The following is a 17,508-nucleotide window of genomic DNA, read 5'->3' on the forward strand; positions in this document are numbered from 1 at the left end:
TTTCTTTCTTTCTTTCTTTCTTTCTTTCTTTCTTTCTTTCTTTCTTTCTTTCTTTCTTTCTTTCTTTCTTTCTTTCTTTCTTTCTTTCTTCTCTCTTTTTATTTTAACCTCTACTCTATCGATTTCCTGATCTTTAGGATTTCCTTCCTTCTGCTGACTTTTGGGTGTTTCTGCTCTTCTTTTTTTTAGTTCTTTCAGCTGGTGGGTTCGATTGTTTCTTTGAGATCATTCTTCATTTTTGAGGAAGGCCTGTATCGCTATAAAGTTCCCCCTTAGTGCAGCCTTGGCTGCGTCCCATAAGTTTTGGGTGGTTGGGTTTTCATTTTCATTTGTATCAAGGTTCTCTTTGCTGTTCTTGTTGTTGCTGTTGTTGTTGTTGCTGTTGTTGTTGTTGTTGTTGTTGTTGTTGCTGGGTTTTTTGTTTATTTCAACTTTGATTTCATCATTCACCCATTGGTTTTTCGATAGCATGTTGTTTCATCTCCATGCTTCCCCCCCCCCCCCGCCTTTAGTTAGCCTTTAGTTGGCTTCTGTGACTCACTTGTACGTTTTGGAGTTCGGTTGACCCTGTTTGGAAGTCTATTCACCTATGGCTATAACTGTTTGTATGAAACAGATAGGAATAGAATCTCAAACCCATCTAAAAGAGAAAGAAAGGAAGGAGAAGGGGGGAAAAAAAAAAAGTCTCTATTATTTTCTTGCTTCCCTCTGCCACTCTTAATGATTTAGATGTCTTCTTTTTACAATTTTGTGTTTATTCCGTTTGGAATGAATGGTAGTGATCACCTTTCCGGTGATGAGTGGTCTCATTTTTGTACCATCCTCCTTCTTCTCTATTTAGAGTAGACCTGTTGATGTTTCTTTTAGCATGGGTTCAGTGTTGCTAAACTCTTTTCGTTTTTGCTTGTCTGTGAAGTTCTTTACCTCCCCTTCTATTCTAAAGGATAGCTTTGCTGGATAGAGTATCCTAGGCTGCTTCTTTTTGTCTGTTTTGTTTTGTTTTGTTTTGTTTTGTTTTTCATTCAAGAATTTCAATAGATCTTGCCACTCCCTTCTGGCCTGTAGTGTTTGTGTAGAGAAATCCGCTGAGAGCCTTATGGGGGTTCCCTTGGAACTCACTCTGTTTTTCTCTTGCCTAAAGGCATTTAGGATCATTGCTTTATCCTTGACTCTGGCCATCTTGATTAGCCTATGTCTTGGTGTGGGCCTGTTTGAGTTCTTTCTGTTGGGTACCCTCTGAGCCTCCTGGACTTGGATATCTGATTCCTTCTTTAGATTTGGGAAATTTTCAGTCATGCTTTCTTCGAATATCTTTTCGGTCCCCTTGGTTCTTTCTTCCCCTTCTGGAACCCCTATTGTGCGTAGATGGGCACGCTTTCGAGGGTCCCTTAGGTCCCTAAGATGGTTTTCGTTGTTCTTTATTGGTTTTTCTCTCAGCTGTTCTGATTGGGTTCTTTCTGTTGTCCTGCCTTCTAGGCCACTTATTCGTTCCTCTGCGTGATCTAGCCTGCTTTGGACAGCCTTTAGACCAGTTCTCATTTCAGCCAATGAGTGGACCAGTTCTCCTTGACTCTTCTTTATAGCTTCGATTTCGTTTTTGACGTATAGTGTATCTCTCAACACTATCTCTTGGAGTTCCTTCAGGACTTGGATCACTCCTTTTTGGAAATCTTGATCGAGCAGGCCATCCACGTCTATTTCATGGATCGTGCTTTCAGGGAATTTCTCTGGCTCTTTTAATTGGGAGTGGTTCCTCTGCTTCTTCATAATGCTCCTATCTCTCTGGCACTGTGGCTTAAGGAGTATCAGTTATCTATTGGTGTCCTTAAGGAGTTTATGTATTTATCGAAAGCCTAGGCAGGCATAAAACTTTAAAAGAGAGAGGGGGATAGGGGGAGAGAGAGAGAGACAGAGACAGAGACAGAGGGGGAGAGGGAGAGAGGGGGTGGGGGCAGGATGTTAAAAGAATGGAGAAAAAAAGGTTTGAAAACAGTGTACGATCAATAATAGAAGAGCAAGTTGAAGCAGAATAGCAATTGAGCTGAGACGTCTTCTAAAAGCCTTTAAAAACAAATAGAAAAGATCAGAAAATAATATACAATTGTTTCAAAAGTAAATTTTTAAAAGGTAATCGGAAATAGAACAGATTTTAACAAAAGATAAAACAGAGGATTTTAAAAGACGGGAGAAAGAAAAGGTTTGAAGACAGTGTGTAATCATGAATAGAAGAGTCAGTGGAAGCAGAATAGCGATCGAGTTGAGACGTCTTTTAATAACCTTAATAAAAAGGAGGAAAAAAATCGAGAAACAATATTTGAAACCTGTGAATAACCAGTAACAGGAGATCAAAACCAAGAGAATGAAAAAGGGAAGGGGGTGGATGTTTAAAAATAATAATAATGAAAAGACTTGAAATGAAACATTTAAAAGGGATTAAAACCGTAAACGTATACGACTGTTCAAAAGTAAAGGTTAAAAAGGTAACAGAAGGTAAAACCGATATAAAAGAGATTAAAAAAGAAAAAGGAAAAGAAAAAAAAAAAGAGGAAAAAAAAAAAAAAAAGGATGTGTTCTCCTGGAGACGGTGCGCTCTTAACGGTTTCACCGAGAAGTCTTTCTGTCGTCGCCCTGTTTCGTGAACTCAGCTTGCTGTTTCCGCGGGCCCTCTGTCGGCGCCCTCGTCTGTGCTGCCCTCGGTGCCTGTGGGCAAGTAGATCGCGCCCCCTCCTGGCACCGCGGTCGGATGCTGCGTTCCTGCCGGGAAGGAGGGAGGGTGGCTGGCCGCCTGCCCTCTCCCGGCGCCGGTCGCTCCGCTGCTCTGTGCGGCTGTGTGCTCCGCCTCGGGTCGGCGCTCCTCTCCGTAGGTGGGCTCGGGGAAGACCGTGGAACCGCCCTGCCCCTGCTGCATTCCAAAACTCGGCTCCTTCTTAGTCTTGGTGGCGCGAGTTCTCTGAGGTACCGGGGCAGATATATAATATCTGCCTCAGGCTGAAAACGAGTCTCAGTCCTGCCTAGGAGGTTGCAGAGCCCCCGGGTGCGGATTCGAGTCTCGGCCCCGCCCCCGCTCCCGCCCCCGCCCGCGCGCTGCGCGCCGCGCGCCAGGGGCTATGGCGGCTGTGGCTGCGCCCCGCCTCTCTTCTCGCGAGAAGGGCCGGTGATGGCGCCGCGGGTCTGAGGAGATGGAGGCTACGGCGCCCCTCTCCCCAGGGCACACCGGCCGTGTTGCTTTGCCTTTCTTTCCCCGTAATGGACGGGTTGGGGGGGCGGGTTGTTCTGCTCTGTATCCCCTCCCGGCCACGGCGCGTGGTGCCGCCGCCACGGTCCTCTGCCCGGCTCGTGCGGCCTGTCCCGGCCCCCGGCTGCCGGCCTGCGACTCGGGCTGGGTGTCGCGGGGACCCTCTGTGCCCGTTTCACTTGGGTCGGTCGGTCAAGGGGCGCTCCGGGCAGATCTGAGACTCGGAGGCTCCCCCACCGTCCCGTCGGCCTCTCCGTTGGAGACGGGGAGGTCTGGCGAACGAGCCCTATTCCTCCTCTGCCGGTCCCTCCCGCACTGTTTTGCTTTTGACTCTTTCTTTTCTCCTTTTCTCCTACCAGATTTTGGGCGTCTTTGTCTTTCGAAGAGGGCGGTGTTCTGTCGGAGTTCCGCAGGTGGTCTGATTGGCCGAGTGGGTCCGTCGATGTGAGTATTGGTGTATTTGTGGGAGAGGGTGAGCTACGAGCGTCCTTCTACTCCGCCGTCTTGCTTCTTCTCGGGTTATTTTTGAAGAGTAGGTGCTGGGGATTGAACCCTGGACCTTTATTTTTTGCATGCTAAGCATGGGCTGTACTGCCTGATCTCTAGACCCTCCCCACCGCAACCCCCCCCCTTTCCCACCGCCTCCATAGTACTCGATGAATCTCCTACCTAGATATCTATGCTTCCTTGGAATAGGGCCGTCGTTTTCTTCATCGGATTGATGCACGTCTGTGGATTCGTCTCGTTTCTCTCCACTGCGGTGGGTGGCATCGGGGCGTGGGGTGGGGTGGAGTGGCGTGGGCTGGGAACAGTTCTTCACGTGTAGAGGTGGAGCGGAGCGATGAGGATGGTGACTGTTTCCCCGAGTGCTCGCGCCGGGTGATGGAGGCCTGTGGTCTGACTTGGAAGAGGACTCGGGTGACCAGAACAGAGCCCGTGTGGGGTCGTTGTGGAGGGAGGAACTCCACCCCCCCCCCCCAGCCCCAGCCAAGGCACTCGTACCTCATCGAGGGACGGTCGGCCGAAAACAAACGAAAGCTGTCAGAGGTTTGGGGGTGGGGGTGAAGGGGTGTGTGTGTGTGTCTGTGTGTGTGTGTGTGTGTGTGTGTGTCTGTGTGTCTGTGTGTCTGTGTGTCTGTGTCTGTGTGGTGTGTGTGTGTGGTGTGTGTGTGGTGTGTGTGTGTCCCCGTTCCCCGTACCACGGTCTCTGGTCGAGGCCCCCCCGAGCGGAGAAACGCACGCCAGGCCGTCCGTGCTCCTGGTTGTCCGGCCGCGTGTCCCTGCCACCCAGAGATCCCGAACCGTCCCGCTCGCTCCCCTGCCATGTGCCATGTGCCATGTGCCATGTGCCACCTGCCTGTCGGCCGGGCGCTATTTTAGACCCTGCGAAGAAGTCGACCGGATGGACGGGCCGGGCCGGGCCGAGCCGAGCCGGGCCGAGCCGATCTGAGCCGAGCCCGTCCAGGCTGGGGTGGGTGGTGCTGGGTTCAGAGGAGTGGGGTACAAGCGGGAGGCGGGCGTCGATGGAGGGGAGGGGGAGGGGGAGGGGGAAGGGAGAGGAAAGGGGAGGGGAGGGGGAGCAGGGATGACGATGGTCTGGGGCTTGGCGTGTGGGGTGGGGGTGGGAGGGATGGTAGCCATCCTATGACTTTCTCTCCCTACCCCGCCTTTTGCAAGTCTGTTAGAGTGACAAGGTGGTGCTGGTTTCTGGCTGGTGCACACCATAGTGATTCTGTTCTTCTTTTTCCTGGTCTTTTTCAGGAACCCTCGTCCCGAGGGACTGAATCTAGTGCCCTGTGCTGCGCGGTACGACCTAGGGGTCGAATCTGCCAGGAGAGGACTTACAAGGATTTGGAGGATCCTGGAAAACTGCTACCATCCAGAATCCTACATGGATGTTCAAGATCTTGTGGATGGACGGACGGACGGAAGACGGATCGAATGGAGGCCCCGCCCCATCCCCTGGACCCCTTGGCCCAGGAGGATCGTGATGGGTCTGGAAAGGACTCTTCCGACGAGGGTCTCGGGATGGACTTTCTCGGTCTGCGGAAGGTGTTTCTGCACAAAGAGGAAGAGAGGGGCGTTCTCGGCCAGAGAGCCCGAACCGCCTCCTTTCAGGGATCCGCTCCAGTCAGGGTTGGGGTCGGGGTCAGAACGCAGCCACCGACAGCTCCCCTCCCTCGTCTTGGCTCTCCAACTTGGGAAACCCTCCTCCCTGCCCCCTCACCCATCTTCTCGTCAGCCGGCCTCCAGCTTCCCCGTGCCAACCACCTCTCTCATGCTGCCGGACTTTCCTCCTCCTTGGGCTGCCAGGAAGCTCTCCCGCTCCTCCACGTGCTTTGGCTTGGAATCCCTGACAAACACAAGCGGTGCTGGTGGGCGGGGCCGTGGGCGGTGGCAGAAGGACTCCCTTCATCTTATGGGAGCGATTTTTATCTCCATAGAGGTGGCGATTGAGAAAACACATAAAATCACTCAGAAGAATACCCATGTGTAGTATCCCTGACCTAGATCCGTGTCTGTCTGTCTGTCTGTCTGTCTGTCTGTCTGTCTGTCTGTCTCTCTCTCTCTCTCTCTCTCTCTCTCTCTCTCTCTCTCTCTCTCTCTCTGCCTCTCTCTCCATTTCGCTATTCTCTGTGTGTGTGTGTGCGCGCGCGCGCGCATGCGTGTCTGTCTGTCTCCCTTGTCTCTCTTTCCTCTCCTCTCCCCTCCTCTCCTCTTCCCTGTTCTCCCCCCTTCCCCCTCACCCCTCCACTCCTCTCTTCTCCCCTCCACTCCTCTCCTCTCCCTCTTCTCCTCTCCCCTCGCCTCTTCTCATTTCCCCTCCCCTCCCCTCTTTTCCCTCCTCTCCTTTCCTGTCCTCTCCCCTTTTATCCCTCCTCTCCTCTGCTCTTTCTCTCTCTCTCTCTCTCTCTCTCTCTCTCTCTCTCTCTCTCTCCCTCCCTCCCTCTCTCCCTCTCCCCCCCTTCACTTCCCTCCCTCCTCCCTACCCCCCCAACCCCTACCTTCACAGGGCCTCATAGATTGCAATCGGTTTCCATGAAATGTGATGAAGAGGGAATGAATTTTAGAATGATATCCCCATGCCATCGAATCCTTCTTCCCCAGGGATAGCGACTTATTTGTGGTCGTGTTTGTTTCTGTTTTTCTTGTTGTTGTTTTGGGGCGCATCGAGGGCGCAGGAGGCGTTGGGAGTGAGGGTGATGTTTCTCTTTCTGTCTGTCTCCTCCTTAGGACGGATTTTAAGAGGAGGGAGGACTCACAGAAATCTACCATCTTGTCTCGTACTGCAGCTGTGTTTGAGCTTCCTATACGATCTGGGCGGAACACTCCCCACCCTCACCTCAAGCCGCCATTGCCGCCCCCTCAGCCCCCTGCACCCCCGTCCAGTCCCACACTTGGGGCGGTGGTTGGGCATGGGGGGATGTTGGCGGGGTGGTGGTTGGTGGGGGGTGGGGTGGTGGAGGAAACCAGAAAACAGACCACTGTGGCACGTGGGTGACTGGGGCTTCAGGGTGAAGGAGGATGAATAAAATGGCCGGAATTAGGCTAACGGATTATTGCTTCTTTTTTTGGCGGGGGGGGAGGGGAGGATCATTAGGTCATTCATTCATTCATTCATTCACTCATTCATTTGCTGGGGGGGGGGTGTCATTCGGTTTCTTATGCTCGCCCTGAAAACGGTCAACTGTCCTGACTGACTGGTTGCTGCTCACGGTTCCAGGCCTGTTGTTGAAACTGGAAGCTATCGATCTTACTGTTTCTACTGTATTTCACTCATTGAAAGTCATCATCATGCTGGGTCTCTGAGTCTTTCTCCGAGGAGAAGGTCGGTCACGGGACTAATGACCTGACAAAATAGCCTGAGTGACCAAGAAGGCCACACCTTGAGTGCTTATGAGATAACGAGATCTAACCACCAGCCTCTATAGAATGGGTCACCTGGAGGCATCGTGACACCATTCTGAGTCTTCTGATGAGAAAACGATTCTGTGGATGGTGATCGATGCCCGATTGTTTGAGCTATGGCTCTAGAACCACCCCACCCACTCCATCCCCAAGGTGGGTACACAGTTTTGAAGACGCTAGCCTGCTGTGAATCCCCTTTGCCCGGCAGAGCGATAAAATGGCCTCTTTGCTTCTAAGCTCCGAGACCTTGTCTCTGGATTCTTGGGCTCGTCGGGGACGGGGGCCGATCTTTTGGCAACAAGCGTGCTTCAGAAACAGCGGATGCCCGAGAAGGACACTCTGCCTCTCCCTCTTCTTCCGGGCCTGAAATGGGGAGGAAAAAAACATCGCTTCCCCTGGAAGCTGGAGTCCGGAACCCGCCATCCGGAGGGACTTCTGGCTTGGCCTTCTCCTGGGGTGGGGGGGGGGGAGGGCACGCCACTGCACGTGTTCTTTGTCAATTCCCTGTTTCTCTCTTCTCGAGTTATCTCTTTGGGACGGCTCCCACACTGGGTGAAAACAGACAGACAGGCTGGTATGTCTCCCTACCCCACCCTTCGCCCCCAAATGACTGATCTCCTGTCCCATCAGAATCACCACTTGTTTTCCAATGTGGCTTTCTTGGATCCTGGAGGACTTGTAAAGGAAAAGCCCAGCTGGGCTAACAAGCTAAAGTCACAAATCTAAGTGTGATAAGTGTCCGTTTACTGATCTAAGTTCTGCTGGGCTAACTCGTAAATCTGAAGTTTAGTGTCAGTTTACTGGGCTAACAAGCTAACTCGTAAATCCAAGCTCAACAAGTGTCAGTAACGTGATCTGTTCCAAATTGATAAGCTCCAGTGTACTGATCCTTTGCTTTTTGTTGTTTGAGCCTTATTGGCGAATAGACCCATATTTGTAATTAACCCTATGAAACCTCATGTGCACGTCTTGGAGGTGCTCAGAGCTTCGGAGCAGAAGCCCCTCTGAGCCCGCCGGCGTAATAAATCTGAGTACTCCAACCCTCCGAGTGGTGCTTGTTTCTTGGCTGGCCTGTCATTTCCGTAACAGACTGATATCAACTTAGAGCCAAGATGGGCGCAGAACTGAAGGAGCTTCTCGGCTGGCCTAAGAAGCCTGTCGTCGTGATGTGGGAGGCATTCTTTACGAGGGACCTATCTGATTAAGTGCTTGACCGCCTTTTGGACTTTGAACCAACTTGGAGATAGGAACTAGGATGAGAGGGCACCCGAAATAGCTCAGCAAACTCTTCTCCATCCTTAGAAGACAGACAGACAGACAGACAGACAGACAGACAGACAGACAGACAGAGTGTGTGTGTGTGTGTGTGTGTGTGCGCGCGCGCGCGCGCGCGTGTTTGTGCGCGTGCGGGGGTGTGGGAGAGGGAGGAGATGACGTCAGCGTACTGGACACTGTTTCAGTGACATGGGGAGTGCTGTCAACTAGGAAGGAACGTCATGTATTCTTCAGCCTTGTGTCTGTACAGGTGGGTACACTCAGGGTTCCAGAAAGGATGGGATATTCCTGGCAGTCGTCTACTGCCCTGGCATCGAGGGCTGGCTGGCTGGCTGGCTGTCATCCAAAGTGGAGGCTCTCGTGAAAGGGACGGAACCGAGTCCCGAGGAGATGCCTCCTTCACTGACTTTCATGTAAACACAGTGGACCACAGCCTCCGGAAAGAGGGTGGGTGGCACACGTGGCCCCAGTCTGTTCTGTCCATTCGGCAAATGGCCTGGGTTAGGGGAAACCCAGCATGGCGACCATCCGACAGGCCGACCCACTGACCCACGGACGTGCTCGGTTTCTCCCAGCTTCCTGGATGACCTCCCCCACCCACCCCCACCCCACCCGCATTCCTTCACCCACCGTGGTGTCTGGTGTCAGGGCACTTGGAAGATGACTCCCATTGTTCAATAGACAGGGGCAGGAAGATTCCTATAGGACCGCAAAAACAGTCAACTGGCCATACATACATACATACGTACAAACTTTTTGTCCCCAGAGGCCTCAGACCTCCTCTCTCTGGACACGCTGAACCCCAGTAACTGGCCCCCATTCAACTGCCACATAGTAGGGGTCATCCAGACGTTCTTGGGATGGTAGGTATGACTTCCAAAGGGGTTGAAGCCTTCCTTCCCCCGCTGCAAGCCTGATGCCATCAGCATGGCCAGGACACTGCTACAAACAAACAAACAAACAAACAAACAAACAAATAAACAAACAAACAAACACACACACACCACCACCACCAACAACAACAACAACAACAACGACAACAAAAGACAAACACATGCGTATGTGACTTGGGGACATACTTTCCGCAGCCTCCAGGGACGAAGGCACCCGCTTCGCTGGGTAAATCCTACGAGGCTTCACTAAAGCGCTTGCCAACTTACTTCTCAGAAGGATCGATCTCTGCCCCCATCACCCGCCATCATCAGGCAAGGTCGTCAGAATCCATGGGAGATATAGACTAGAAGAAGAAGTAGAGGAAGGAGGAGGAGGAGGTGGAGGAGGAGAATCAGTGACATGAGGTGTGTACGACTTCTTGTCTCCAAGAGGATTGAGTTTTAAATTTTTTTCTTTTCAGATACAAGGGAAAATAAACTTTTGTTTTTTCCCCTTCCTTCCCTTTTAGAGGCGGACACCCACATGGTAACTATCATACCTCTGTCAGCAGAATGGAATCCTTTCTCTTTTTCTCCCTCCCTGACCCTTCTGGGATTCAGAAATCCTCCGTGAGGATTTTTCTATTCTTGGCAGCAGAGTTATTAGCATCATTGACTTGGAGGCAAAAACTTAGGTTTCCATTAAACTGGGATAGACATGCATGGATAAGAGATACTAGTGCTACTCGTTTTCCTTAGGGTTCCCCTGTGTCTGTGGGTGTGTGTGTGTGTGTGTGTGTGTGTGTGTGTGTGTGTGTGTGTGTGTGTGTGTGTCTGTGTGTCTGTGTGTCTGTGTGTCTGTGTCTGTGTCTGTCTGCCTGCCTGCCTGCCTGCCTGCCTGCCTGCCTGCCTGCCTGTTTATTGTAGGAACTCTCTGTCAATGGAAGTATAGTTGACTTACAATGTTGTGTTCATTTATGACGTACGGCATAGTGATTCACTTATTCACACACACACACACACACACACACACACGTATACTTTTTCAGGATAGGTTATTACAAGCTATTGAACATAGTTCCCTGTGCTAGACAGTAGGACCTACTTGTGTACCTAGTTTGTATAGGGTGGTTTATATCTGCTAATCCCAAACTCCTGATTTATCCCTCTGCCCTCCCCCGTTCCTCCACCCTACCCTGTCCCCTGTGTTAACCATCGGTTTCTTTTCCATGTCTGCGAGTCCAGTCTGTTTCTGGTTTGTAAATAGGTTCCTTGGAGTCTTTTTAAAATGGAGTTATTTATGTATGGATGGGTGTCTTGACTTACTTTCAGATCCCACCTAGAAGTGATGGCATAGGATATCTGTCTTCCTCTGGGTGACTGACATCACTAAAGCTACGGAACGCTTCACGTATGTGCGTGTGTCGTCCACGTTCAGGGGCCGTGCTGATCTTCTCTGGATGGTTCCCGTGTTAGTCGATGTGCTGTGGCAGCAAGCGCTTGCCTTAGGGTTTTTGTCTCAACCTGAAAGCCGGCCCGGAGACTGAAGGTCTTCTAGTTGCCTCCACTATCTGCCTAGGACCATCTCCACGAACGTTTCCCATTTTCTCTCACCCTTTTGTCTTGGCATCATTGAGTACTAAAATGCTCCGTCTCCTGAAGCCCTGCAGACTGAAGCTGGACAACGGGAGGTAAACGTCAGAGAAATGGCCACAACAGCTCCTGTGGAAACCACCCTAGGGCCTGTTTTTGGAGGAGCCGCTCAGAGAGTTGAGCCAAACACCCCAGGACATCATCAGAGGCATTTCAAACTGCTCGAGCCGTTTCGATGACCCCGATGTGTGGAAATCTCCTACCAGACTGACCCCCTACTCCCGGCCCTGAATCTGGTTTCTCATCTGCTCCAATGATTAACCTTTGTGCTGTACTTTGGTTTTCCACACAAGTGCCTCTTAGGCGATACCTGACTGCTTGCTCCCTAGGCCTAGCTTCAGAAGCCCATCGACACCACCGCCTCCTGAGACGAGATACTACAACTGTTTCCTTGAACAGACCTGTTCTCAGAACTAAGAAACTGGGTCCATGAAACGCAGGCCCTCTAGGAAACTATTCCCTCCCTCCTGCCCCCACACCACACGCACGCACGCACGCACGCATGGACGCACATGCACAGTCAACAGCCCAGCTTTTAATGTGTAAAACTTCCAGGGAAGTTACAGAATAGGGAAATGTTGGGGTCCAGAGTAGGCTGCCCCAAAATGTGCCCGATGGACTATGCTGAATGAAAGGGACTTCACAACTGGCCAAGGGGGAGGGTATAGGTCAGTGGTAGACTGTGTGCTTAGCAAGCAAGCACAAGGTCCTGGGTTTAATCCCCAGTACCTTCGGTCAAAAATAAATACATAAAATCGAATTCCTCTCCCCGCCCCCCCCCAAAGTATACACTGCTGTATGTCAACTCTGTCTCAATAAAACTGGAAGAAAAAAAGGAAAAAAAAATGATTTAACAAAAGAAAGAAAGAAACAAACAAAGAACTGCCCGAGGCAAGAGGAACACTCTGGCCCTCCTTTCTGCCTCCCTGGAAGCAGGGGAAAAAGAATTTTGTTTTTTTAAAGTCTCCCATCCCAGAGGAATCTATCAAGTCAGAGGTCTGCTTCCATGCCCTTCCATGATTCTCAAACGGTGTAGTGGGGTTTACCCAGATTAGGAAAAGGAGGGGACTCCTTTGGCCTGAGACCAGGCGAGATTCTCCCCCTCCCTCCCGCCTCCCTCCGTGCAGTTGGGACGGGGTGGCCTAAGGGTGGGGAAATTGAAACCAAAGAACAAAAGCCGTTCAACAGAGAGGAGCCGGAGGCCAAGTCAAAGGCTCTGACCTGAGCACAGAGCTTTCTGCATTTGAATGAAGCGATTGAACGAGGCCCTGCCGAATGGATCCTCCTGACGTCCCCGCCCCCGCTTCCAGGAGACAGTCAGTCGATTTGGGACCGATCGGTGGAGAAGGCCTGGGAGGCGGCGGCGGCGGCGGTGGCGGCGGCGGCGGCGGAAGCAGCGGCGGGGGCGGGGGGGGGGGGTGGTGCGCGGGCGGGGGCGGGACCAACGGTCGCTCCAACTCTGCCTGCCTGCCTGTCTGCCTGCCTGCCTGCCTGCCTGCCTGCCTGCCTGCCTGCCTGCCTGCGGGGCTGAGGCCTGAGGGCCACGCTGGTTCCTGCCACTCAGGGAAACTTCTGCGGGTGTTGCCGAAAGATCGCCCTCCCCCACCCCGTCCCTGACGAGCCAAATAACCCAGAGACAGGGTCTTAGAGTTTAGAAGAAAAGAGGCAGCTTGATTGCTTTGCTGGGCAAAGGGGACTCACAGCAGGCTAGTGCCCTCCAAACTGTGAACCCGTCTTGGGGTTGGGGTTTCATGCTTCTGTGGACGAACAGGTTGGAGCATGAAAGGGAATCACAACAGGCGGGAGCACAAAAGGTGCTCATGATCAACAAGGGTCTCTGATGAAACTTCCTCCTAAATCTGGATGAGTGTCTGATAACATGGGACCTCCTGGTGGTCTAGTAGGTCATCAGCCCGTGACCTTCTTTATCTGGTCAGACTCACCCGGCGGCACCAGCGCCACGGAGGAACTCGGGGTGGGGGGTGGGGGGTGGGAGGGGGCTGGTCGTTCTCCTGAGCTTATCCTCCCGTGACTCCCTTCCTGGGGAAAGACTCAGACGCCAAACATGATTGTCAAGTTGAACGATCAGAGGAAGGTCAAATCAAACAGTTAGAATCGACAACTTTAGCTGTTTTTAACAGTGGGCCTGGAGCTGGGAGCGGTGTCTGGTCAGTCGAGTTTGCTGATCGTTCTAAAAGCAAGCAGTAAGCATAAAGCCAAAAATTGGCTTAGCCTAAGTGCGGCCACTTCATGATTCCTCCTTCACTGGGGGCTGAGGCGTGGGGGAGGGCGGGGGTGGGGGACAGGACTGAGGTGGCGGCGAACTTCTCCGTGAATGCTCGGAGCCGAACTGCTCTCTGGGCCTAGGTCTGAAAAAGGCCTGAGTCTCAGCTATGACAGATTCTCTCTCTTTCTGGGCACATGGACTGACTCGCCCCGCATCCTCCCATCCTGTCAGACCCTTTGGACACACACCTCCACCTGAAGAGTTCTTTGGCCTCGTCCAGAAAAAACAAACACACGCACGAACAAAACCAAACGAGCACACAGAAACCCTGCTGATCTCCTTGGACCCCATTCACTTCGGAGAGTCCCTCTCGTAGAAATCCCCTCTGCTCGATGATTTCACCACAGCCGCCTCCCTTTCTCCGGCACAGTGACCCCCCACCCCCACCCCTGCGTGGGCCCTGTCCCTCTACCTATCAAAAACCAAACCCCAGGAGAAAAGAAAATCAGAATGCTGTTTTGAGCCACTGGATCTGTGAAAGGAACCAAACAGAAAGCTGAAATAACCAAACCAGCCGAACACCAAAAGCGAACAGACAGATACCCCAGAAAGAAGGGCACGCTGACCCTTGCCCCTTTCCTTCCTGGAATCAGGACATAACATAGATCTACACCCCACCCCCCACCCCACCCTCCCCAGATGTCTTCTTTATGCCGGAACGAGAGTGACGTTCTTATTGTCAACGGTGCTGTTATGGAAATGACAGGCCGGCCAAGAAACAAGCACCACTCGGAGGGTTGGAGTACTCAGATTTATTACGCCGGCGGGCTCAGAGGGGCTTCTGCTCCTAAGCCTTGAGCACCTCCAAGACGTGCACGTGAGGTTTTATAGGGTTAAGTACCAGCTTGGGGTATTCGGCCAATAGGCACGCAATAGCTTTAGCAACATCATTATCACGAAAGTAGAGGCAGTGAGGCAGCAAACCAACATTTCAAGGCCAGATATGTCTCTTTGAAAATCCAGCTGGCTAGCAAAATATGAACAGGGAATCAGCAAACCGGCACTTATTAATTTAGATTTACGAGTTAGCCCAGCAGAACTCAGATCAGTAATCCGACACTTGTTACACTTAGATTTGCGACTTAGCTTGTTATCCCAGCTGGGCTTTTCCTTCACAGTGTAAAGCGGAGAAGGAGAGAATTCTGTACAAACAGACCTCGATGAAAAGAATCCTCACCCTCTTTTAGGCCCCCACCTCAACACACGTGCGCGCACACGCGCGCACACACACACACACACACATGCATGCACGCACGCGCGCGTATAGTTACTCCTGTTCTCTCTCTTTCTCTCTCCCTCTTCCTTTCTTACTGATTTTTTAAAAATGTTTACTGATAACACAGAAAATAATTGCTTAAATGTTGTCCAGGAATGATATTCATTTTTGAAAACATGATATATATTGTAAAGGATTTGGGCTCCCTTAGAAAAATCCCAGTCCAGGCACGATTGTATAGCACCTCCTTTCACTTTCAAGTGTCTCATTTCAGACAATAAAGTAGCCAGTCATCTTCCTTGTGCATGACCTTTGTAACTGGCACAAGTCAAACGGCACAAAATTCAGACCCAATCTCCTGATCCATATGATTCTCATATTCTTTTTTTTTTTTTTTTTAGCGAGTCCAGAAGCTATGGGTCTGTGCCAACCACCCGTGGCTGTTCACTATCCAGCATTTCTTCCATTATCTTTATGTTGTCCTGTTTCTTGGAAGTATTAGTGCAGCTACTTTTCCCGATGGTCTGTCTCTGTCTCTGTCTCTCACTCTTTTCTCCTTCTTTTTTTTGGGGGGGGGAGGAGGGGGATGGGTTTGATTAGGTTATTTATTTATTTTAATGGTGGTTCTGGGGATTGAACCCAGGGCATCATGCATGCTAAGCAGGCACTCTAACAATGATCTATATCCTTCTCTACACCGCCCCCCCGACCCTCCAGCACCCCCCCCGTCCCCGGCCAGGGCCTGTCTTTGCTCAACCCAATAGAAAAGCATTTATGTTTTGCCAGTTTCCTGGGTCCTTCTTTGTTTCATAAAACTGAGAAGAAATACACGTGGAAGTTCTCTCCTATGAATTGAACAGACTGAAGATCCTTTAAATAACCAAATGAGGTGGAAGTGCAGAGAGTACCATACGGGAACACACCGAGGCACATCGTCATCAAATTGACCAAAATTAAGGATAAGGAGAAAATATTAAAATGAACGAGAGAAAAGCAACAAATAACATACAAGGGAACTCCCGTAAGGTTATCAGCTGATTTTTCAGCAGAAACTCTACAGGCCAGAAGTGGGTGGCACAACATACTTAAAGTGATGAAAGGGAAAAACTGACAGGTAAGAATACTCTATTCAGCAAGGCTCTCGTTCAGATTTGAGGGAGAAATCAAAAGCTTCACAGATAAACAAAAGCTACAAGATTTCAGCACCATCAAGCCGGCTTTACAAGGAATGATAAAGGATGGTCTCAAGTCATCAAATCCTAAGAAAAGAGAACAAAAAGATGACAGAGAAAGGGAGGGGGGGAGAGAGGGAGAGAGAGAGGGGGAGAGAGGGGGGGAGGGAGAGAGAGAGAGAGAGAGAGAGAGAGAAAGAGAGAGAGAGAGAGAGGGAGGGAGGGAGGGAGGGAGGGAGGGAGGGAGGGAGAGGAGACCTTCGAAAGATTGCTTTGCCTGTTTAGGGTCTTCCGTTGTTCCTTAAAAATTTTGAAATTGTTTGTTCTAGTTCTGTGAGGAATGTCGTGAGTATTTTGACAGGGGTTGCATGGAACCTGCGGTTTGCTTTGGATAGTGTGGCCATGTTGATAGTATTGATTCTTCCAATGCAAGAGCACAAGGCATCTTTCCATTTCTTTGTGTCATTTCAGATTCTGGAGTATAGATAACCTCCTCGATTAAGTTTATTTCTAGGCATTTTACTGTTTTTGACTCAATGGAAGTGTTTATCCCAGTTATAAAATTCTGGTTTTTAAAGTGGAGGGGGGAAAAAAAAAAAGGAAAGGAAGGGCCACAAATGGCAAAATATCCTTCTTTCTCATGGGTGAATTGTATTCCATTACGTGTGTGTATGTGTGTGTGTGTGTGTGTGTGTGTGTGTGTGTGTGTGTGTCCCCTCTTCTTTATCTATTCAAATATTGATGTGCACTTAGGATGCTTCCGTATCTTGGCAATCATAAATGATGTTGCTGCTAATAGCAGGGTGTGTGTATCTTTTTGAATTCATTCTTCTTTTGTGGTTGGCTTTATTCCTTTGATAAGTATGTAAGTTTAAAAAGCTAAAGCTCTAAACCTTCCTGGAAACAATGAACAGTACATATATGTAAATTAAAAATATATGTGCAGTAAAAACATTTTAAAAAAATAAATAAATAAAAAAGAACGAAAGACAAGGAAATTAGCTATCAAGCCGTGAAAGACATGGAAGAAACTTAAAAGGCATCTTACTAAATCAAAGAAACCGGTCTGAAAATTGTTACCAACTGTACAATTCCAACCAAATGACATCCTGGAAAAGGCAAAGCTCTAGAAACAATCAAAAGATCATGGTATCCAGGGGTTTGGGGAGAGGGAGGGAAGGAGGAATGAACAGATGCAGCGTGAGGGATTTTTAAGGCGATGAAATTATTCTGTAGGATACCATAGTGGTGGCTGCATGTCATTGTACATTTGTCAAAACCCATAGAACGTACAACCTCAAGAGTGAACCGTCCTGTAAACTATGGACTTTGATGGATAATAACGTGTCCATGTCGGATCATCAGTTTTACCAAATAGGCCACACTGATGAGAGATGTTGAGGGGAGTGGAGGATATATGTGTGGGTGGGGAGGGCTATGTGAGAACTCTCTGTATTTTCTGCTCAATTCTGCTGTGAGCCTGAAACTGCTCTAGGAAATAAAGTCTATTAATCAAAAACAAAAACAAAAACAGAAACAGAAACAAAAACAAAACACCCAAATGAGGTGAACCAGGATTCAGTCATCCAAAATGGAGCTGGACGGCCAGTGGGAGGAACTTTGTTGCAGACATAGTCCTGTTTCAGGGAGGGGGACGTTGTCCCCTCCCTCTACACATCTTGAGTTCTCTGGGCTGGACTGATCCAAAAATGGACCCCAGACGGATCATTGAGCAGGAGCGACAGGGAACCTACTGTCTTTCATTCAAGCACTCATGTGTCCCCGAAGCAGGCAGCTTTTCTCCGTTTTAGGACAAGAAATCAGCCCTTTGTGCGAAATGGGCCGGGCTGAGAGCCTTTGGTTTTGGGTGACCCGTCCGTGAAGAATCG

The 17,508-nt window shown here is 50.2% G+C and overlaps 1 long non-coding RNA gene and 1 other non-coding gene across 2 annotated transcripts; both read right to left on the bottom strand.

Moving 5' to 3' along the window:
• Positions 1–8,626: 8,626 nt before the first annotated feature.
• LOC141576919 (uncharacterized) lies at positions 8,627–10,290 on the bottom strand. The gene is made up of 2 exons (XR_012505329.1): positions 9,499–10,290; positions 8,627–9,361 (listed from the first exon to the last, which is right to left on the bottom strand). It is a non-coding gene; the product is annotated as an uncharacterized LOC141576919 (long non-coding RNA).
• A 392-nt stretch (positions 10,291–10,682) lies between these two features.
• LOC141576921 (U6 spliceosomal RNA) lies at positions 10,683–10,791 on the bottom strand. Its single transcript, XR_012505331.1, has one exon. It is a non-coding gene; the product is annotated as a U6 spliceosomal RNA (small nuclear RNA).
• Between the last annotated feature and the right edge of the window lie 6,717 nt (positions 10,792–17,508).

Source organism: Camelus bactrianus, unplaced genomic scaffold (assembly GCF_048773025.1).
Source record: "Camelus bactrianus isolate YW-2024 breed Bactrian camel unplaced genomic scaffold, ASM4877302v1 HiC_scaffold_46, whole genome shotgun sequence".
NCBI classification, from domain to species: domain Eukaryota; kingdom Metazoa; phylum Chordata; class Mammalia; order Artiodactyla; family Camelidae; genus Camelus; species Camelus bactrianus.